Source organism: Oxyura jamaicensis, chromosome 20, assembly GCF_011077185.1.
Source record: "Oxyura jamaicensis isolate SHBP4307 breed ruddy duck chromosome 20, BPBGC_Ojam_1.0, whole genome shotgun sequence".
Lineage (NCBI taxonomy): Eukaryota > Metazoa > Chordata > Aves > Anseriformes > Anatidae > Oxyura > Oxyura jamaicensis.
In genome coordinates, this window is record NC_048912.1 from 12,806,406 (window position 1) to 12,828,418 (window position 22,013).

Below are 22,013 nucleotides of genomic sequence, written 5' to 3' on the forward strand. Positions count from 1 at the left end.
ACCAAGGAAAAAAAAATACAAATGAAAGAAGCCAAAGGAGAGGGAAAGAGTAAATACAGGCGGGAGACAAAGGTCTTCCTGCACGGACAAGGTCTCTGCTCCGCGCCTCCCAGTGCCACCGCTTACCAAACATAGCCAGGGCCCCGTGAAACCTCGGCCCGGCACGGAGCAGTAAGACGAGCTCCCTTCCCTCTTGATTTGGCCTGCCTAAAAATAGCAGAGGGTAAAAAAAGGCAGAGTCAGGACCCCGCAGGCCCAGTAGTCAATGGGCTGAGGGGTGCGATTGAACTCCAAATCCCGCTCGGCGGCCTCCAGCTGCGAGGCTATTTTTTGCCGTGGGTGACTAAATATGGGCAGGGAGGGAAGAGCACGAGAAGGGGCCGCTCGCCCGGCCGTGCGTGTTTCGGATGCTTCGCTGGGTATATAAGCACTGCAAAGGTGGACTCGCTTCCTGACCAGCTCTGCCCCCCACCGCAGCCCCCCGGGTGCGTGTGTGCGCACCCCTCCCGACAGCCTGACCCTCCTGTCCGAGGCTGACCCTTTGGGGGGGCCAGGAGGGGACATGGAGGGCAGGGGGGGGGGACACGACTTGTGCAGGCGCAGCCCCCTTTTTTTTTTGCATCCAGGTGTGCTGCAATCCGGGCGGCAAGGTGGCTTCTCCTTAACTCCCTCCTTGCCCGCCGCCGCTGCCAGCGCTCCCGGGAGCCTCGCTCCCCTCCCTTCGCTCAGCCTCCTCTGCTCTGCCTCCGCCGCTCAGCCTCCCCTGCTCAGCTTCCCCTGCTCAGCCTCCACCGCTCAGCCTCCGCCGCTCAGCCTCCGCTGCCTCCCGCCGTCCTCCCCCACCCGCCGAGCCGCGCTGCAGCAGCGGGGACGGAGTTGGTGTAGTGGTGCTGGGCGGAGGGGGTGAGGTAAGGGTGGATGTTGGGGGGAGGAGGTTTTGCCTGGTGATTTTTTTTTTTTTAATTTCTTTTTTTTTTTTTTTTTTTTTTTTTTGCCTCCAAGTGAGGACTAATACCATCACTGGGCCTGCTCTCTTTTTTCCCTTCCTGCATTAGAGATTGGCTATAAGGAGAAGGCTGACGGCTGCAGCATGAAGCGCATTATTACCTTGTGATTCCATGACCCTCCTCTATGCATCCCTAACTCTCAAAAGCTGATTCAGCTTTCAGCTAGTGCTCTGGTGAGTCCTCTGCTGCAACAGAAGCTCCTAACTGGTATGTCTTTTTTTTTTTTTTTTTTTTCCTTCCCCTCTTCTGCTCCCTGTCTTTCCCTTTAACAACACCAGCTCAGCTCTTTTTTAAACACTTTTCTGGCCGATGCAGGACCGAGTGCCCATCCAACTTACCCAGGGACTTAAATATCTGCTTTTGCATCCGGCAGATGTGTGTGTGTGTGCCGCGTGTGTGTGTCTGTGTGGGGATGTGCCGGCTGTGTTTAATCGGTGGATGGGTTAGCAGACCTTCCCCCCCCCCACCTTTTTTTTTTTTCGTGTTGTTCTGCTGTGGCATACTCCGCATTTAAAAAAAAAAAAAAAAAGCAACAAACTGCAGAGCAAGCAGTGCACTAGAATAATCTGAACTGAAATGTTAGAACTTTGGCATGCAACCGTTCTGCAAGGTTAAACCGGCCTTTAAATGCCTAATTCAGATCCAGGCTGGCTAATGACACCTAGGGGGATTGGGGCTTTATTTATTTATTTGCACCAAACTAGCGGCTATGAGCTAATACCAGCCAGAGCAAAAGGGTGAAATGTGGTTAAACTTAGCCTAACTTGCAATGATCTCAGTGCCGCGGCGATTAACTGTTCAAATGCCGAGAAAAGAGCATTAATTGCAGGCGCATGGCTTGGGGACGGTCGGAAAGGAAATGCGAGGAGGAGAAGTTAGGTTTTCCTGCCAGGGGTTTGAAATTCAGGTTACACTTCATCCAGCAATCGGCTGTTATTGCTCCTGCAGCTAAGAGTTGGCTGTGGTCATTATATTTTATTTGATAGTGGTAATACCTAGTCGCATAAATATATATATATCGGTGTAGTGTGAGGGATGCTGTGCTCTATACCCGTGTGCACACAAATTCAGATATGCTTTATAGCATGCATACGTATATTTTACACGGCTTTATCCAGAGATATCTAAATGCTGTCTGTGAGCAGGTGTAGCATTCGATCCAAATGCAATGCACCTCCCGTCTGTGGTTAGAGTAGTGCTATGTGCATATGTCTGTGCCAGGGAGCGTACACTCAGCTGTCGTGTGCAATGGTGTAGGCAGAAACCTGCGAGCTGGGTTGTGGATTTAACTGCCTGTTTCTCTGGAGCAGGAGGTTTTGCCTGCCTCCCCGAAGGGCCGAGGCCAGCCCAGCCCCTGCCCTGTGCCTCTGCTATGGCCCCTCTGGCCTCTCCCTGCCCCGTGCCCTGCCCTAAATCCAGCCTGCCTCCAGGTCCCAAAGTTTTGTGGTGCACGGCCGCAGCTCAACTGTGCCACCGGGACCTGAGGGGCACCCCGAGGCTGGGGCAGAGGAGGGAGCTGATGTGCAGCCCCCTGCTTTCCATCCCTCTCACCACCTCGCTTCCCCTCCACCCAGCACCTCAGACTCTTCTCTTCACTTTTATTCACTCCTTGGCCTCTGCACTGTCCGCATTTCCACGCTTTTTTTTTCTCCCACCACAACCATAATTTTATTATACCTCTTTTTTATCTGCTCTGAGCAAGAACCAGAGCTCAGCATGTCGAGGTGGGCTGAGGATGTTGGGTGCTGCTTGCCCACCACCGCTTCCTCGTGGTGTTAGCTGCAGGACGTGGACCACAAAGTGCCTCCTGCCTCATTATTAAAAGCACCATCACACTGCTTGCCTGCTCCTCCACCAAAGGGGAAAACCCTTGGGCAAATCATGACCAAATTTAAAGCCAGATCTGCTCCCGAGCAAGCAGACAGATGAGCGTTGCAGCCGTGGTTGTGCCATGGCCTCCAGCCTTAGCAGGGAGCTGAGAGGCCTCGTTGCAGCTCTCACCCTGAGTGAGAGGGAGCTGGGCAGCCACTGTCCCACACATCTGTGGAAGTCTGGGACTGCTCAGGACCGCCTGTGTCGGGTGGATTTGAGGAATGCAGATTGGAGATGAGTTGTAAATGTTTAGTGGCCCAACATGTCAAGCAGCTGCCCCGCTCTGTGCACCCGGCCTGCTGTTGTCTGTCTGAGGAGCTCAACCCTGCGGTCCGTCTTGGCCATGCAAAACCCACCTGCACATGGGTTTTTGTGCTCTTTCATTATTATTATTTTTTTTGAATCTTAAGTGCCCAGACTTTCCCTCACGCTCCTCAGTTCTCCCTTCACTTTAATTTCTCTGCAGTCATGCATTACCATGGTGCCACAGCTCCATCTCTCTTTTCCTTGCTCCAAAGTAAAGGTGGAAAATTGCCTCAAAATTAGACAAATACTGATGTTCAAAAGGTCCAGCAGCCTGGCAGGAGTGAGGAAGGGCACTGCCCAGAGCCAGGACCAGGTACTTGCCTGAGCTGGTGCACAGTGCACAGCACTGGGGGGCTCACACCCCAGCACTGCGGGGCTTTGCTGCCCGCTGGCCATGGAAGTCGATGGGAACAGGGAAATATTTACTCCCCGGCTCGCAGCGATATTTTACAAAGCAGTGGAACAGCATCGATACAATTAGGTATTCCAAAGTGCTTACTTTGCCGCTCGCTAAGTTTACTTAAACCCTCTTTAAAGGCTTCATTAGGAGACTGAGAGAAACGGCAAAATTCATTAGCGCCGAGGCAGGCGTTGTGCATTTGCCTGCAAATTGCTATCGAGCGGCAGCGGCGGGGCGAGGGGCGCAGGTGAGCGCCCACCCGCCGTGCCGTGCGGTGCTGTGCGGTGCTGAGCGAGCAGCCAGCGCCCGCCGTGACCTCCGCCGCCAAAATCCTGCCTGCAGCGGCCGCCTATTCAGCTCGGCCCGCGGTCGCAGCCACATTGTTCGGGAGCTTTAAAGCTCAGCGTGGCGGCTGGCCGAGGGCAGAGCGAGCGGGAGCCCTGGGCTGCGCGCGGGGACGAGCCCCACGGGGGACACAGGCACACGCGGACGCGCATCCCACGGGGAGAACTCGGAAAGTCCTCGGCCTAAGCTGCCGGCACCTGGCTGTGGCTGCTTTTTAGTTTGCATCTCTGCAGGTGTCTTCCCCCCTGAATCGCCAGCTGGCTGGATGACTTGTGAAAAGAGATTTTTTTTTTTTTTTTAAATTTTGCTTTTTAAATACCCTCAGCTCTCCCAAAGGCATTTTGGGGGTTGCTTATCTGCAAGGTAGTGTCTCGCTCGCAGTGACCAGCAGAGGAAAAATCATTGGATTCACTAGGTAAGACGCTTTCTTCTTCCTATGCTTTAATCTCTACTTACTGATGGAAGCAATTGCTTGTCTGTAGCAGATGAGTTTTCTTGCTCTGGCAGATAGAGCAGGTCCTTCTTGGTGGTGCTTTGTATATCAGCAGCCAGATACTGGATTCGGGCTTTCTGAAAGCAAATTGGCTTTTTGTTTCTAAATTGCAGGGTGCAGGCAATGAGGAAATAACATTTATTTAACTTCCCCCAGCATGTCTTTGTCTAAAATGATATACATGTATATATATAAGTGTACACACAAAGGAAAACCCTTCTGCTAAAGCACATTTTTGCTTTTTTTAATTGCTGAAAGTTTGCAATTTCAGCTGGAACACCCTCTTTGAAGGTGGGCTGGGAGCTGGGCTCCCCCTCTGTGCCATTTCCGTGACAAAGAGCCCCTGGTGGGGCATCTGGCCACGCTGCCGGCACTTTCTGCCCGGTGCACAGCCCCCAGCCACAAAAACCAGAAACCTGCGAGGGCAAAGCTGGGATCACCAGCATGTAGTGTGAGCAGGGGAGCAAGTGTATGTGTGAGTGTGTGTTCAAACTGTGCCATAACTCACTCCCGGGATGTAAATTGTCCATCAGCGCTATTTTCTCCTGTGAACATATAAATGCGCATATTGAAACTACCTGCTTGAGAGACATACTTCTTTATATGCCCATATGAACCTGGCAATCTATGGAATGTAAAGAAGTATGTATTTCAGGTGGGGACCCTTCTCGGAGGAGCGGTGTGTGACCCCGTGCGAAGGGGGGGAGAAAGACAGACAGATTTTATTTATTTATTTATTTATTTTAAATGCCTGACATGGCAGACTGGCTGGGGAGTCAATTGATGATCTTGTTCCAGTGCGTGTATTGTTCTGTCACTTTGCCTGTGTCAGCAGGTGGAAATGCTCATCAGGACATTAAATATTCAATATGCTGACTGCGGCATGGGCTTTGAAAGGCAATGCCAGAGGAAGGCTGGCCGTCCACTCCTGGTTTGCAACAGGGATGCAGGCAGGTCCCTCCTTTTTGCTGCTCACCCCCAGCCCTTTTTCCCCCCAGCTAAGGCTGGGTAAAAAAGCAAACTGCCTGATCATTAAATCTAGAGAAAATAAAAGGAGGTGGAGCAGGGGAGAAGAAGAAAGAGGAAAAGGATCCAAGAGTTGTGACTTAGATGTGCAGTATTTTGGCTTCACGTGTTTGAATCTTTCCTGTGTTAAAACTTTTTGTGCTTAAAACTGGAGAGAAGGAAATATTATGCGTCTGTGTGCTGGTAACATGCTGCTTGGAAACAGCCCTCGAGTGACTAGGTCACAACTAGAAGCACAGGAGCACTTTGAACAGATGCCTATTATTTTCCTAGAGGAAAATAATAAAATTAGTTCCTTGGATTTGGGAAGCTTTTACTGCCTTTTGGTTTTCCTTTTTAACCTTTTCCATCATGAAGTATCTGATTATATTTCCAGGATCCCACAAGAATGAGGCAAGGTAATAAAAATGGGTTTGGTACTTTGAGTGAGCAAGTTTAACTTTCTGTCTGGGTAGGAGGCAAGTAAAACTTTGAGCCCTGATCTTCCTCATGCTTTTGAAATCCCCTTTTGGACAAAATCCTGCCACTTCACCACTGAACTTCTCTGTCCCACCTGCTCCCGAGGTACCCGAACTTATCTCCACAACCCTGCCATGCAGCCAAGGGCCTGGTAATGCTCTGCTTTTGAGTGAATTCCCCGCAGTTTCAGCACATCTCTCTTGGCAAAAGCGCTCCTCAGGTCCTTACCGAGCCTTGATCCGTGCTATTCATGGCGAGCGCCGCTGTCGCTTGTTACATGTGTGCCAAAGGGGATTTCACTGGAAGCATGGACTCATGAATAGCGAGTTAGAAAAGGCAGGGTGGGCTCTCATGGAGAGTTCCTCTGTGCATTATTCAGTGGGATTTAATAATGGTGGTTTTGTTTTGTTTTGTTTTGTTTTTTAATACAAATACCGCAGTTGATGGATGCGCATGGTGTGCTCAGCCCCTGCCCAGGAAAGGAGGAAACTTTCTTTGCTTTGCCAGTGGGCTTTGGGAAGAAACAGTTTGGACATCATCCTCTGGGCCCTAGGGATGGTCCCTTAGACCCTCAGGTCACGTTAGGATGGGTCCTGGCCACTGAGGGCATCCTGTCCTATTCTGAGGCCAGATTTCAATAAAAAGGGTGTGGATGCCGGGACATGAGCAGAGGCTGGGCAGCAGAGCGCTGATGCCCAAGCCTGGCTGCAGTTTTGCTCCCTTGTAAATCACCGCTGGTAGCTTGAGTCACTGGGTGGGAAATTAGGATGGTCCTCACCAGGCTGGCCATGATACAAAATTCCCTCCTTTCTCTGCTGACCTGTTACCCCACCTCTTCCCTCTTTCCGTTTCCTCCCTTCTTTCTTTTCCTTCCTTCTTTCCTTTCCATCCTTCTTTCCCCCCCTTTTTTTTTTTTACTTGCTTTCTTTCCATTTTCTCTTTATTTCTTGCTTGCTTGCTTTCTTCCCTGTTCTATTTTTCTTTTCCTTCTTTCTTTTCCTTCTTTCCTTTCTCCCTTGTTCTTTCTCCCATTCCCTTGTTCTCTATTCTTGCTTTTCTTCCCTTTCCCTCTTTACTCAGTGCAGGTGTCACTAAGTCTCCTCCACCACTGTGCATCTCTCTAGCGTAGGTGCTCACGGTCTGATTTACAGCAGATACCTGCATTCCTAATGCAATTTTTATCTCCTTCCCACCTCCGAATTAATATGCTTGTTAATCACACGGAATTGCTAACTTTAGGAAGTCACTAAGTGCTCAGATTTATTTTTTATGTAAATATTTTCCAAGCCATCATTCCGAGTGCTCTCTCACAGCGCAGGAGCGTGGGATGGAGGTTTGGGGGAGCTGGATACATCCTGAGGCCTTGTCTTCTCTCGGGTGATGTCAAAAAGTAATGGGAATGTAAAAATTAAATGGGAATGCCAGAGCAGCCCTTTTGCCAGTAGCATCGGTGGAAGCAGATGAGGGCTTTGGCCCTTCAGCAACCAGTTTGCGCCGTTCTTGTAGTTGGTGGCAGCTCCTTCTCTCTTTTTTTCCCTCTTTGGATTAAAACTAGGACTGCTCCTCTGTGCTAGGTCCTCTCTATTTCTCAGCTATGATTAAGTCTCTTCTCCTCTGTGCTTCATACAAGGGGACGCAGCGCTGAGGCGAGGCGGGATGCTCAGCTGCGCCCAACCGCCCTGCACAGCGCGCTGAGCAGTGCCGCCCGCGGGAGCAGGAGCTTGGAGGGTTGTAAAAGCCATAAATCCAGTGGACCAAATTAGTTAAATTTTCCTATTCTATGCCTCACAAAACCCAGCCGTTCTTGAGATGGATTTTCCTCATGTAAGCGGAACTAGTGGCAGGTAGAAAATGGGCATTTTGCACATGCACATGGGAGTGCGGGGATGAATTCATGCCATGCGGTTTTCCCCAGCATTTTTTTCTTTTCTTTTTTAGTTTTGTGTGTTTGTTTATGTTGATGATCTATTATTACTGTTGTTACTATTACTTAATATTGGAAGACAGGGGGTCCAATAAATTCCCCCCCCCCCTTTTTAAAAAAAAAAAAGGGGGGGGGGGTATGTTTGCAATTCAAGTTTAATAGTGCATTCATCAAGAGCAATAAAGCATTTTATTGCAAGAGTATTTCAAGGGATGTGCTGGCCCTGGTAAAAGCATTAGTAAAGGGGTGCATCAGCAATCTCATTTAAAACTGTCGACCCAACGTGAAAAATGTTGCGTTGAAGAATAAACTGCTATTAAGCATGATTAGATTGACCTGCAGGACAGATATTTTAGCTGCTGCAGCACAAGTCGATCAAAGTGAGCATCGCTTAGATTGCAAAAAAAAAAAAAAAAAAAAAAAAAATTTAATGCCCTAAATTAAAAATGAAAGAGCCTCGGAATATTTAGGACCAGAGAGTGGCTTTGGGGGTGAGATTTGTGTGTTTGATTAGAAGCTGTTCGCAAAGGTGGGGAAAGGGGGGAACCGTATTAATTGCTGCCCCTTTAGCATACATTGAAAGTATGTTACTCGGATCAACCAATCAAAAAAGAAATTGTGCTGACTCAGCACTCGGGCTAGTCTGCACGTCCGATTGCAGAAGAGATCAGCACTGCACTGCAGTATCTTTCCCTGCCTTTGACACCAGCCTAGCTGGGCAGGGCTTCCCTTGTGCTTCCCAGGACTGGGTTAGGCCAAGAAGAAGAGCGGGCCCTGAAGAGAGGAGGAGAGAGTCAAGGTTGCATGAGCCTCGAGCTGCTACGAGGCTTTTTAGTCAGTAAGCGAGATCTTCCGTGCTGGGTTTGCCCTGCCAGATGCAAGCGGCATGCATTGCTTGGGAATATATCTATTTTTAAAGAGTTTCACCACATCTTGCACTTAACAGTGGCTGTGGGTGAGGGGGTGGTGTGTTCCTCGCAGGAGAAATATCCTCGCTCCGGAGCTGGCATCCCTCCCCTGAAAGACCGGGGCTGATTTCAGCGCTGTGCTCGCAATTCCCTCCTAGCGAAGACGCTTGGTTTAGCGCTTGCTGCTGAAGTTGCTCTTGACATCAAGCGCTACTGCAAGGTGCTTCCCCGTCGGGACGCAGGGGTCACAGCAGGAGCAGCCTCATGCTCGTGGGGCTTGCCTGCAGCCCCGCAGCTCCCCTGCCTCCGTTTCCCCCAGGAGAAGTGTGTCTGCCCACTGGAGAGGTGTGGAAGCCGTTGCTTGCACCACAGGGGTAAGGCTGGAGAAGGCCAGGCAGGCTGATGCAACTACCCAAGGACGAGTTTGTTCTGGGTGTGTAATGGCCAAAATGCAAACTCCTGTCCAGCCTCCAAGTTGGCTGCTTCCGCCTGCTGTGATGCTCCCAAAGCATTTTTTCCTGTGCTGTTTAACCAGAGTCAGCTTGCATCCCTGCTCCTAGCTTGTATTGTTTGCATAAAGGTCCATGCAGAGGAACAGAGGCCAACTGCAGGTAGCTGTGTGCGCAGGTGGAAGGCTGGCAGAGGGCAGGCATATTCTGAACAAGGGGGAACTTAATAGCTGAAGGTTTAGCAGTTGGAGCAGTTGCTGGTGGTGCTCAGGAGGCCAGCTGGGTCCTGGGTTTGGGGGAAATAGGGTGAGTGACAACTTGAACAGATGCAGGCTTTTTCATTCGCCCCACCCCCCTTTTTTTCTTTCCTTTTCTTCTTTTCGTGAAGCACAGCACCCTGCCTGTAAATGCCTTGCCATGCCCAGATATGGCCTGCTCCAGGACGGGCACCACTAGCTAAAAAAGCCATGGGCAGAGCGACGAGCCCGGGGACGGGGAGCAGCTGGTATAAATAAATAGTGCTCATTCTCAGCTGCCCTCCTGCCGGCCGGATTAGGTGGCATCTGGGCAGCCAGGAGGCGCAGGGCTCGTGACCGCCGACCGCAGAAGTCCCCAAGCAGCTGTAAGGGCAGGAGCCTCTCCTGCAAAGCCCTTACATAGGCACGTCGCCCCTGGCATTTGGGGAGTCGGATAAAGCTCCCGCAGCAGGAATCCGGTGACCTAAGAGCGGTCGAGAATAAAGTTCACCGCAGCAGCCGGGGCAGAGCTTCCAATCTGGGAAGCGACCTGACATTGGAGGCAGGATCTGGCCTTCTGCTTTTTAACCTGTTGCACGCACGCAAAGTCTGCAGGGATAGAGAAGGTGGAGGCAAGGTGTTGAGCAGAGTGGCTGAGATGAAGAGCTTCAAGTCCCTCTCTCGGATGCAGAGGGTTAATTTGCTGTCAGAGAGATTATTGGAATATGATTTAATACCTGTGTTTACTTCAGGTCAACAAATTAAAAAAAAAAAAAAAAAAAAAAAAGAAAAGAAAAACAACTCTTAATAATTTAAGGCACCGGCTTGATGGAAGCTAATAGGAAATAAGGAATCTCCTGCAGTGGTTTCCCTCCCAGGCTTGCAGGGAGCATGCAGCCGGTGCACATCCTGCTCACCTGGCACAGCAGAGCCATGCCTGGGTGCAAGGCTGGGCACACGTGCAGCCAGAGGCTGCAGGAGGCCTCCGGATCCAGTGGCAGCAGTGAGAAAGGACGACCTTTTGCTCGAAGGAAGCTCATCGCCTGGTTAATTTGAAGTGAAAAGATGAAGCAGGGAATGGGGATGGATTGGTTGAGAGGGGCAGATCGCTGTGCAGGTGGCAGCTGGAGGGGACATTGTCAGATATGTGTAGTGGGGGATTTGGGTTCTAAAGCAGGGGGTGACGCTGCAAAGCGGGGTCCCTGATGGGCAGGGGGATGGAGGCACGGGCAGACCATGGAGCAGGCAGGGCGAGAGAAGGGAGCACAGTGCTGAGCAAAGTGCTGTCTGCTTCCATCGCCGGCACTTGGCACATGAGCAAAGGCTGTAGCAGAGTACCTCAGGGTCTGCCCCAAAGTGACTGCGGTCCGGGCAGGGGATGTCTCAAGCCTTTGGGAGAGGTCTGGCAGATGTTGCATGCTCTTGTGGGGTGAAATGGCATTTCTTTATCGGGAATGGCTTCACCATTAATTTAACACAGAGGCTTTGTCCCTCTCTTCCTCGCTGTGTCAGGGCTGTGATGCACCATGCGCTGCGCCAGCTTGTGTTCTTTCAATTAAGCTAGCTTTGTCCTAAAGTCTTGTCTCTGAGATAATAAGGTGCACACACATACGCACCCACTAAAATCCATTGTGCCATTTTTGCAAAGAACAGCAAAAGTTGCCCATGTGCCTTCCCCTCTCTGTCCTCCACACTCATTTGGCCTATTTGAAGCTGAATTTATTCCTGGGAAGGTCCCCATCAATTTGCTCTGCTCTTTTGTTGACAAGTTTATTAAAAACCCGGGCAACTACATATTAAACTTTTATCAGTGTCGAGGAAGAATATGTCCTTTGAGCGGCCACAAAAGTTATGGATTGGGTCTGAACATTTCTTGTTCCACCGGCCGGCTGAGTCAGCGTAACAAATAAAAGCTGCCCCCCTTTTTTTTTTTTTTTTTTTTTTTTTTTTTCCCTTTCTTGAGAGACAGTTCCCTCACCGGTGTAAGTAACGGCGGCAATAATGCAGGCAGGTTTCGGACCTGGGTAAACAGGAGCTTTTTTTCTTCGCTCCCATCAGTCCTTATTGCTGATTTGAATTATTAACCTAAAACCAGAATAAAATAAGAGCCCTGGGGGTGGTTATTGCTTCTTAGCTCAGAGCCAACGGTTTGTGTAAAATAACTGATACTTTACAGATGTTTATAGGAAAAAATAGCCCCGGAAATTAATAACATTTGTTGTACCAGGAGGGATGTGAGTGGCTTTACGCTTCCATACTCCGCAAGGGCATGAGGGATTTGGAGCGCTGGCCCACGGCGATGCTCGGCGGGGATGTGCCTTTGCATGATATGGGATTGTTGCTCTTCTTCTTTAGTCGTAAGATTAAACTAGGAGAAGGCCAACGTGTTGCAGGGAAGATGTTAAAAATAAAGCATTAGCATCGCATAACCTAGTTCCTGTTTTGCCTCGCGACTGAGTTTTCACGAGTTGAAAGAAGCCTGCAAAATAATTGGTGAGAAGGGTTTTGAACTGCCAGAACAGCAGACAGGCAGGAGAGAAGTGAACTGAGCTGCAGTTCTTAACCTCCGTCAGATAAATAAATAAATATCTGTCCCCAAACAACATATTTCTTGGCCTGTCACCGTGTCCAAGGATTTTTTAGTTCTTAAACAGGTTTGCTGGCATAATTTGTCAAGTACAACAGGGAGGTTTCTGTGTGACAGAGGATCATTTTTCACCACGCACGCTGGGGCACCGAAGCAGTCCTGCAGGCTCTGAGCAGCTCCATAATTAGATAACAGTTAACATACGTGTATTAGAGGGATCATCATTCATGCTACGGGATACAGCGGGGCCCGCCACCGCCAATACCACGCCGTGCCGAAAGCAGGCAGGGAGCGGTCTGGACAAATACGTCTTACTCCAGGAGTTTATCTGCATCACCATTTGCTCCAATTATAACTAATTGGACACATATTGCATTTTCATAGCATCTAATTTTCTATTGATTTTAACGGGACTGCTGGTGTTTTGTACTATTAAGTGGTGTCTCGTAGCCGTTGCTGTTTCAAAATGCTGAGTGCACTCCCCTGTATGGAATTATGCAGTCAGCAGATGTTTTAAAACCTATTTAATTGTTCGGTCCATAAAATGCACAAACTGTATTAGGGAACGGCTTTGTTCTCTTTGAGCATGTGAGTCTGGAAATCCAAACTGAAAACTATTTCTGCCCCTGGTTTCAGGAGAGGAGGCTCCCCGTGGGATGCTCAGAGCCCTGCTCGGAGCCACACAGTCTCCGGGGGCACCTCAGCCTTGGGCTTTGCAGCTCCCTCCAGGCATGGGTGCTCTGTGTTTCTTGGTCTGCGTACAAATCAGGACCTTTATCTACAAGGCCAAAATCTGGATTGAGACAGAGTTGTTCATATTGAGAGCCAAGGTTTTGATAAGGTCACTTTTGGTCTCCTGTACGACTGAGGACTGAGCTGGTAATTGGTAGGGTTTGGGGCTTTATTCTCTGCCAGAGATATTGCTGTCTGCCTTGGCAATACATCCAAATAAAACCGGACTATCAAATTAGCCATTGCATTTCAGCAAATACTCAGTGAAGCAGGATGAAAGCAATAGTCCTCTGTTCAGCATCATTTAAAGAAGAAAAGATTGAAACGAGATACTCAGTGGAGGAATGGAGAGGCGGCCTAGAAAAAGCTTTTCCAGCAGCGCACATTTGATTGTTACAAGCATGGAGGAGACTTGAACGCTTTGGATATTGGTATTAAAGGTAGATAGGGATGGTAAAAGGTGATGGGATTTGTGTTTTAGGGCAGCAGAGTTGCCTGGGGTGTCTGGGGGCTGCCATCAGCCTGCTGCCTTCGCCAGCCATTAGCAGGAACCGCATCATGTCTGTGAGAGGCAGGTGAGTTCACAGAGGTGTATAAACTAAATAGACACTTTATTAAGTTCAGGTAATAGTTTTGAAAGACTGAGTGGCTACTGCACTGTCAGCAACTACTTTAGTGCCCAAAGGAACTGAGTGCTTTTTAATTAAGTCAAATAAAATCCAAGTGGAAGACTCCGCAGCCTTGTCTGGAGCGTACTTTTTGGGTGGAATGCCTATAATTTTAGAAATGTTAATAAAACACAGTCCACTTTTTCCCTGTAATAATATAAATTAAATTAATATTTGATGTCTGTAAGAAGAAGGATAAAAGCAATGAGGTTGTATTTTCTGGCTTACAAATGGCACAGTGCAGAATACAGCAACTATGGCATTGATTTAAACATCCTTGCAAAGACACCATGCAATAAAGTTGAATCATCTGCAGTACAGGTACGGCTGTTTGGGGGAAAAATAGCCAAATGAGAGCATAGACATTTTCCAGTATTATCAAAAGCCACTTCATTTGGGGAAATTTCCTCAGATTTAGTAACATTTGGATGGAAATCAAATAACACATTAACTTCAGGAAAGGGTAAAAAAAAAACCTTCCAAAGCTAATTACAAAGGGAAAGCGCACTTCATTAAGATAAAGCTGTAGGAAATCAATGTTCTGTATTGTTGTTTTTTCCTTTTGATTGGATTTTAGCATGATAAATTGTTAATGCATTTGATCTAAAAATGATTTGTTTATTCAGATGAAGAGCAACAGTACTTTGTCTCATTTGGCCTTTTAGCTTGTAATGATAATGGCTTCAAGAGATGTTAATTTCTCAAAAGGGTATCGGACTGGAATAGGCAGGAGATTTCTGGACTCAGAAGGATGGGCCCCATGCAAGGGTTCCTTGTAGGCTAATTCTATTGCATGTCGAATCTTCTGCTTCATTAGGAATATCGACAAACGCTGATAAATTCTTTGGCTTTTCTGTGCTGTCTATATAAAATGTCTTTATTAGAATATTGAGGCTAAAGTGGAAGGGTCTTCAATATATCAGGTCCTTTTATGTTGCCTACTCCTGATCCCACTTGCTGGGGCAGTGGTGTGCTAATGCAGGGATTTTGTCCTTTCTCAGGACTGTAATCACAATCAGCAAAGCTGGCAGCTGGGCCAAAAGCAAAACAGGGGCACTATGCAGGGGCTGACAGAGACAGAAGAGAGAAGCACGGGTTCATTTTGTTATTTTGGCTTGATTTTCCTCTGAGGCATGTTCCCATGTCTCCCCGCTGCTGTCCTGCACTGAGCTGTGGCCGTTCCCAGCTGGGGCTATGCTGGTCCTGCAGGCAGGGCTCAAAGCAGGGTCCTGACGAGGGTGGCACCAGCACTCGATCCTGGCCTTGAGGACAGAGCAGCCAGAAAGGACATTTCCAGTGCGAGACCGAACTCCAAGCATTGCCAGGCTGGATGCGGATGACCTTCAGACAGCAAACCTAAATTTGGCGGTGCTTGAACTTGGGACATGGCCTCAGTGGAAAGGAAGACTGACACCAAAACCCTGCCTGGCTGTGTCAGGGGGTGAGCACAGCCTGTGGGAGAGATGATCAGCTTCAGCACAGCTCAGACCTTTGAACATCCCCAGCAAAGCCCCTGCAATTCATCTTGCTGCACTGCTGGCCATGCCCGGGCTGGTCCGCAAGGAGGCTGCGAGCCCTCTCATGCTGCAGTCCTCGGCAGCTGATGGTGTGGGATGCTCTTCCTCAGTTGCTGGGAATGCCTCACCACCAGAGACATCATTAGTTGTGATTAATGACGTACAGAAGAGAAAAACTAATTTTCTAAAAAGGAAAACCTCACCCATAACTCACTGCAGAGAACTCAAACAAAACGCTACAGAATGCCCACGTGTGCTTGCAGTGATTATAAAGCAAAGCCAGGGGAGTGGGGCAGCACCCATCTCTGGCAGAAGATACTCACTGTAACCCCCTCACTGCCCCAAAAAATGATGGGACAGGGACAAAGCAAGGACATTTGGAGAGCTGAGTATGCTTCAGGTGTGCTATACTGATGCTCAGGCAGCTCGCTAACACAAAATCCATGTGCCAGTCAGCGTTTAGCTTACAGGCTCAATGCAGCATTGGTCATCAATGGCACTTCCACCCCCCACAATTACTGGCAAATAATTACTTTCCTCTGCCTCCTATAACTCACCAAAGGACGAATTTAATACTTCCAGGTCTTCACTGTCTAAGTTTCCATTTAGTTCCTTGGCTTGATTGTCTCTTGAAAAGGTACCTAGAGATAACTCGACTAAATTAATTGTAGAGCTCTTTTAAAAAAGCTGTTCTCTCTCTCTTTCTCTCTGTCTCTCTCTCCATTTATTTATAGGCAGCTTAGAGTAACGGGGCTGGGCAGTTAAGTGATCCGCAGTACTTACTGCTACAATGCAAAGCCCACGTTTCTTGGGCAGAGATAATGCTGGCCCATTTGCAATATTTCTGTGTGCAGTGGTTTGCAGCGCAGGTGCCTTTTCCCACTGTCTTCTTGCAGCGTGGTGGGCTGTGAGAAAGAGGGGGGGAAAAGTCACCTTTGCCTCGTGACGCATATAAATTCTTTAAATAGGTTATGCACATGGCAACGTGCAATAGCTGTGCATGGCACTAGGTGAAGAAGGAAAGGCCTGACTTTATTGGCTCCCGCTGCAGAAATGATCAGAGCTGCTGCAGTTTTAAAATGTGATTTCCCAAGTTGTTTGGAGCAGTGGGGTGCTCATGCGGCTGGGCTCACAACCAGAGCCATTGCACCAGTACCACGGACTGAGACGCAGCGGGGTCACCCCATTTCCTTCTCCATCCCATCCCTTCCTGTTGATTTCTGCTGGTGGCACTGTCCTTGCTTGTCTCAAGCAGATCTTAAAGCCACTAAAAACATTGATTTTAAGGGCAGATGAGAAAACACTGGGGGCTGCAGGGCAAGGGGGCTAACCTGAGCTGCTCAGCTGTGGTGGCTCTGCCATAGCAGGGGATGCTCTGTGCTGGACCTGCTGCTGCTGGCAGGTGCCTCTTGAGTCTCCCAAACACAGGGCACAGAGGAGGACAACAGATGATAAAGCTCTGAAAACAAGGAGGCAGGAAGTGACAAAGCACCTGGATTAAAACAGTAGCCTTTACTTACGTCGTGATGTGGTAGCAATGCAGCTTCAAGACAGAGCCAAATAGAAATTAGAAATGCTACAGGCTGGTGGTCACTGCTGCAGGCTATTCGAGCACTGTTAAAACTGCCTCTTTAATTCAGACCAGCTCTTCATCCATAGCTACTAAGAAGCTTACATAAATCCTGATTGCCTGAAAGTGAAGCCATTTGAACCAGTTCAGCATCAGGCAGCGAGTTCAGAAGAGGTCCCGGCAGCCGTGAAGGAAAAGACCCCAAGGAGTTCCCCTCTTTGCTTTGCAGACCGCAAGGCCAAATGCTTTGCTAAAGCTGGTAAAATGGAACCAAATCAACTGTTCAATGGATTTGGTCCCCTTCAACCAGCTGTAGCTGTGCATTGATCTCTCAGACGCACCTCGGAGGTTGGACCGGACCGAGACAACCCAGGTAGCAGAAGACAAATGGGCACACGAGTGCTGCCGATAAGGAGATGATGATGATGACTGGTATCTGCAGATCTATCACCCGGGCTCTAAACTGGTGGGCTGAGCCTGAGTCATTATGTGGTTGCCAGTCAATCCTGCGTAACGGAGACCACTCAAGATTGATAATCTCTATCGTCCTCCTCTATTGATCCCTGCTGTGATTCAGGTCTGTGTATTTCAACTGCAAACGCTGTGCATTTTCCGTGTATTCGCTCACACCCTCCTGGGAACCCCATGCCTTGATGTTTCATCTGCTGCAATGAAGAATAAATGTTTTGGTCTGAAGTTCCCTCCTTGTGTTTTGTTCCATGCGCTGTCCTGCTCATTTTGTAGGCTCGAGAGAAGAAATGGGAGTAACGTGGCTGCCCCAGCAGGGGATGGGTTGGGAACACCAGCTGCTTCCCAGCTGCCCCAGACCACAACTATCCACAGCCCGCACTGGCCAGCTCTGCCTAGTGGCTCAGGAGATAACCATTTTATTCCAGAAAGGGTCCCCAGTACGATTTTGTTGGCTTTATGCTCCTAAAGACCTGTGAGGGTCTGTGGTCGGCTCCTTATAAGCACTAATGTTATGCTAATGGACTTAAAGAAAATCACTTGCTTTCCCGTGTAATAATGATCGGTGGGAAAGTAAGCTGGGCATCATCTTTTCCTAAGTATTGTAAATCTATAGGACTATCACGAGCTATGAATATTGCTGGTATAATGAGCCATTTGGATGCAAAATCTGATGAGAGTTGGTTCATGTCTTTACACCTGGCCCAAGGTAACCCCTGGCATTAGGGAAAGCAGAGGTTTGTCTCCTTGCACACCTGGGAAATTTGGGTCACTTCACTCCAGGTCCCTGGTCCTTTACATACCATTTATACGTTCTTACTAGGATCAAGATGGGGATGGCTAAGGATGGAGATGAAAGCACGAGGGAAAAGGAACCCTCAGCGCAAGTCCCTCATTGCTGTCAGTCTGGGCTGTGAGGGATATCAGGACTCCAGAGGAACAGGTTGGGTAGAAACAGATGCTTCCCGCAGTCTGTGGCTTGGGTTTCCACAACACCACGCTCCTCCCTCCTGCTCCCACAGCCTGGGTTATTCTCCTTCATTCCCCAGGGCTGCATCCATTGTAAACAACACTGTTATTAAAATTCCTCCTCGGTAATGATAATTAAGTTACTAAAAGTTGTCAAATGGGGAAGCTGGAGGCATTGCAATTGGAACAAAACCTTGGAATGTAAATGAAAATGTTTTCTCCTGCAAGAAGCGTGGGTGGATAAGGGCCCACCTGCTGCCATGGCTCGGGGAGTTGTCTTCCTAACGGGGCTGCCAGGCTCCGGCTGTCAGCACCTACACAGAGCCCAGACACACGTGTTCCTCTACAGGCAACCCTGAAAGCATTTGTTGCCCCCAAAATCCATTCCCACTGGAAGAGTTCTGGATCTGTGTGGGGACAGCAGTTCTCTCAGGGTCACTTTATACAGGAGTACACGATATTTTATTATCCAGTGCAGTTTTCGTACAATGATGTCATACTACAGTGTCTAGACACACTGGCCATTCTACAAACCCGGGTGCCAAAACTTCACCTTGGCCCATATCTAGGTATCCCCAGAGCCATCTGAGCCCTGAATAGCAGGAATCATCCGGCTCTCCTGAAGCCAGAGGAGAGATGACTAAGTGGGGACTACAAAAGTCAGGCCATGTATTCCGAGGCTTAAATGTGGATCCCACCTTCAGGCACCCATGCTTGAAAATTTCTGCTGGTAATTTTATTACTTAATTATATCTTTATGGGATAGGGAATTCAATTCACTTAACAAGGAATTTCTATAACAATACAGCCTATTATGGTATAATCGAGGCAATGTGAGGCCCAAGCAGAAGGCAGCTGGTAGACTCTGGTGGAACGCTCCAGGGACTGCTAACATATAGGGACAAATCTAAGACCTGGGCCAAAAAATTGCAAGTATCCCTCCCAACAACTTGTCTTTCAGCTCTGCTCTCTCCCAAATCCCTTCTGATGCTCTGCTTCAGAGCAAATGGAGCCAGCTCCCTTTCAGCCAGGAGCTGCCCAGGCCATGGATTTGCCCACAGACTGAAAATTGGGTCCTCTTCAAGCTGGTTTCCCATAAAGCACAGCTCTGAGCCAAAGTTTTACCTCTGACTTTGAAAAACCCCAGGATCAGGCCCTGGCTTAGTCACTATAAGCCATAGCCACTTAGAGGCTGCTCTGATGGCCCACCAGACCCTGCTGGTTTCCTGGAAACCCTATTAGCTCCTCAAACAAGGCAATGCTGAGGACTCTGTCCTTCAAACATTTTGTGCAAATATTAAATAGCAGTGAATAATTAGCAGGAATAATCCTTTTTTCTTGACCGCTTCTGTAATAAAGACCTTTGTCAGCAAATGCAAATGTCATTTTGTGCAGCAATTCATAATCCAGACCTGCTAAACACGTCAGACTAAATACACCTGTATTTTAATATCCATTGTATTTGTACAGGACTTTAAAGAGAGATAAAACCAGACACTTTACATGTCCCAAAGACCTGAGAGCATTAGTCAGTCAAGTGTAGGAGGAGAAGGTGGCAAAAAAGGCAGTAAAGAGGGGAAGGATAAAACTAAGATGGTAAAAAACAAAGTATATAACCAAATTTACCTACTAATTTGGATTACACTCACTAGGGCTCTACACATGCATTGTGTGTGTTTTCCAAAAGAACTGTATAGTCTAATTAACACCAAGATGGCTAACAAAAATCGTATTTGCTCTAAATGTGTCATCCCCATCTTTTTCATTCCAAGAGAGAAAAATCAAAAGGTCTCTTCAGCTTGTTGAGCAGCTGTGAACTTTGTACTCTTTCAGCATGGGGTCCAACCCCTCCAACTCTTCCTCTCTGATATTCTGGTTAGCAATGTCCTCTCTGGAAATCCCCAAAAGTAAGGGGTTAGAGGCTGTCCCTGTATTTTAGGGTTAGACCCACTTTTACCTTTGATGATCAGCAAATCAGCAAATGCACCTCTGGGTCCAGCAACCAGATTAGCTGGATTCTGCCCATGGAGTTTTACTGCGTACATAAAACACACGTTTCCTTTGTGTGTTTTTTTTTTTTTTTTTTTTTTTTTTTTTTCTGATAAAAGGAAAAAGAAAGGACAAGCAAACCAACAGGCAGATAATTGTTCTGTGCTGACAGTTTGTCAAACGAAGGAAGCGCAATTTTAGTCAAGAGATCTACGTTACTGCAGCACTTGAGCAGAAGTCTCTTCCTTTACTCTCAGATGGCATTGACATATAGCCTGGAGGGGCTATCAGGATACAAAGCTAAAGATGGTTAAAGACATTAAAAACTGTACAATGTGAGCACCATCTACACCAGGACCATCATCCAGGAGGAAGATTCATCCTGATGTATTGTGCAGAAAGCAAAGTGAGCTGAAGGTATTTTCAAGATGGACAAAATTTATATATATATATATATTCTTACTCCTAACCATGCCTTTTCTAGTGGGTCTTTATCGGCTCTTTAAAAACAATGACCAATATATGTAATGATCTGCCTTCCTCTTTCTTTCCGGGTGAATCATAGTTCCTGCAGGGTGTTCATCACCGAGTGTAATGGCTGGCTTGATCCATTCGTGTCTGACTGCTTCCCAGCAAGCTATTGAACGGCTCCTCTTCATCGCAGGGCCGCCAGCATTTCCCAGGTCCTGCCAGGGCTTCTGCTAAGTTGTATAATAAATATTGCACTCAGAACAAGACTTTAACCGTTGCCACAGGATGGAGGAAATTTGCTTTTCCGCATTTCTTGAGTTTGGTGCTGCCTAAGTTTCTGTAATGCACTTGCACAGAGAATGGACTTAATATTCTTGCATTTTTTTTTTTTTTTTAATATGATGCACAGTTTATATAGTGGGTGCAGCTGGAAGGAAAAAGAACTGCAAAGAGGGGACTTCACCTGCTGGAAAATATTCTCTGCTTCCCCCAGAAGTGATGAAAATGTCAATACTATTGACGCAATCACTAATTAAAAACGACTGCCATAATCATGCATATGATAGCCGTAGGATATCAGTTTGGATTAAATGTAAGCAGCGAGCTGTGCTGCACATGGTTTTCAAAAGCATAAGGGTCTGGGCGATGGCATCTTCTGTACAGTCCAGAGGGAGCAGCAGAAGGATGCTCTCACACATGGGCTGCTCCTGTGCTGCCCAGCCCCGCTGAGCTGTGCAACTGCTTGCATGGCCTGAACTCTGTGCAACAGTCCTCCCATGGGGAGGAGCACGGCCCAGTGAGCCCCAAAACCACAGGAAGGACAAAAAGAGGGACAGTTCTTTGAAGCAGGGAGATCTGTCTGTTTCAGAAAGAATCAGGAAAAAAAATAATAAATAATAATAATAATAATAATAAAAAAGCCATAACTGTCATTTGTGGCATTGCACAGTGTGTAACAGCCAGCACTTCCCAAGTGTAAGGATCCTGACCTCCAAACTATCATTGTAGAAGTTTATGATTTGTATCCATCTTCACTTTAAAGAATAGGATGGAGTGTAAAGCTGTCAATAGAAAAAAAAAATATATATATATATATATAAAATAAAAAAAAATAAATTTTAAAAAAGGGATTTTAAGAAAGCAAGGGATAGCCAGAAAATAGCTGTTAACAGCCAGGCAGAAACTTAAACCTCCTAAACCTGGAAGAAAAAATTAAATCTAGATCCAGAGCTTCTGCATTGTGGCTCAGGTACATGGCTGGCAATCGCAGAGGATTTGTCTGGTAAATTTGCTCAGCCTGAATTTGCAGATTCCCTGTGGGTAAATGCCCCCTTGACGCTGGCAGAAGCAGGGCTGCAGAAACACCAGTGCTCACGGCTGAAGCCTTGCCATCAATCTGCTGGCAGCATCACTGCAGCGTTGCTCAAGGCTGCCCTGGGCTCTGCCAGGGCTGCCAGCACCCTTAGGAGGGAGCTGGCGGGTGCCTGCCCCCCTGGTTTAGGCAGAATCGGTCACTGGAGCTCTTCTGCTTGCAGCTGTGTGTGCTTTTTGCTCTTCTGAGTAGGCAGGGGGAGGCTGAAAATGCCCAGGGGGCTGCTGGTGGTGTGGATGCTGATG

General features: G+C 48.0%; 1 long non-coding RNA gene across 7 annotated transcripts in view; it reads left to right on the forward strand.

The window, feature by feature from the left end:
• The first annotated feature begins 460 nt into the window (after positions 1-460).
• Positions 461-22,013, forward strand: part of LOC118176540 — a 38,315-nt gene continuing 16,762 nt past the window's right edge. Inside the window, exons 1-4 of one of the 7 annotated variants that reach the window (XR_004755466.1) lie at positions 461-908; positions 1,056-1,214; positions 4,267-4,345; positions 16,589-16,714. This is a non-coding gene — a long non-coding RNA (uncharacterized LOC118176540). Of the gene's footprint in view, positions 909-1,055; positions 1,215-4,266; positions 5,507-16,588; positions 16,724-20,182; positions 21,514-22,013 lie in introns of those variants that run through there. The other 6 variants (XR_004755463.1, XR_004755461.1, XR_004755467.1 and 3 more) reach the window with 6 other exon arrangements.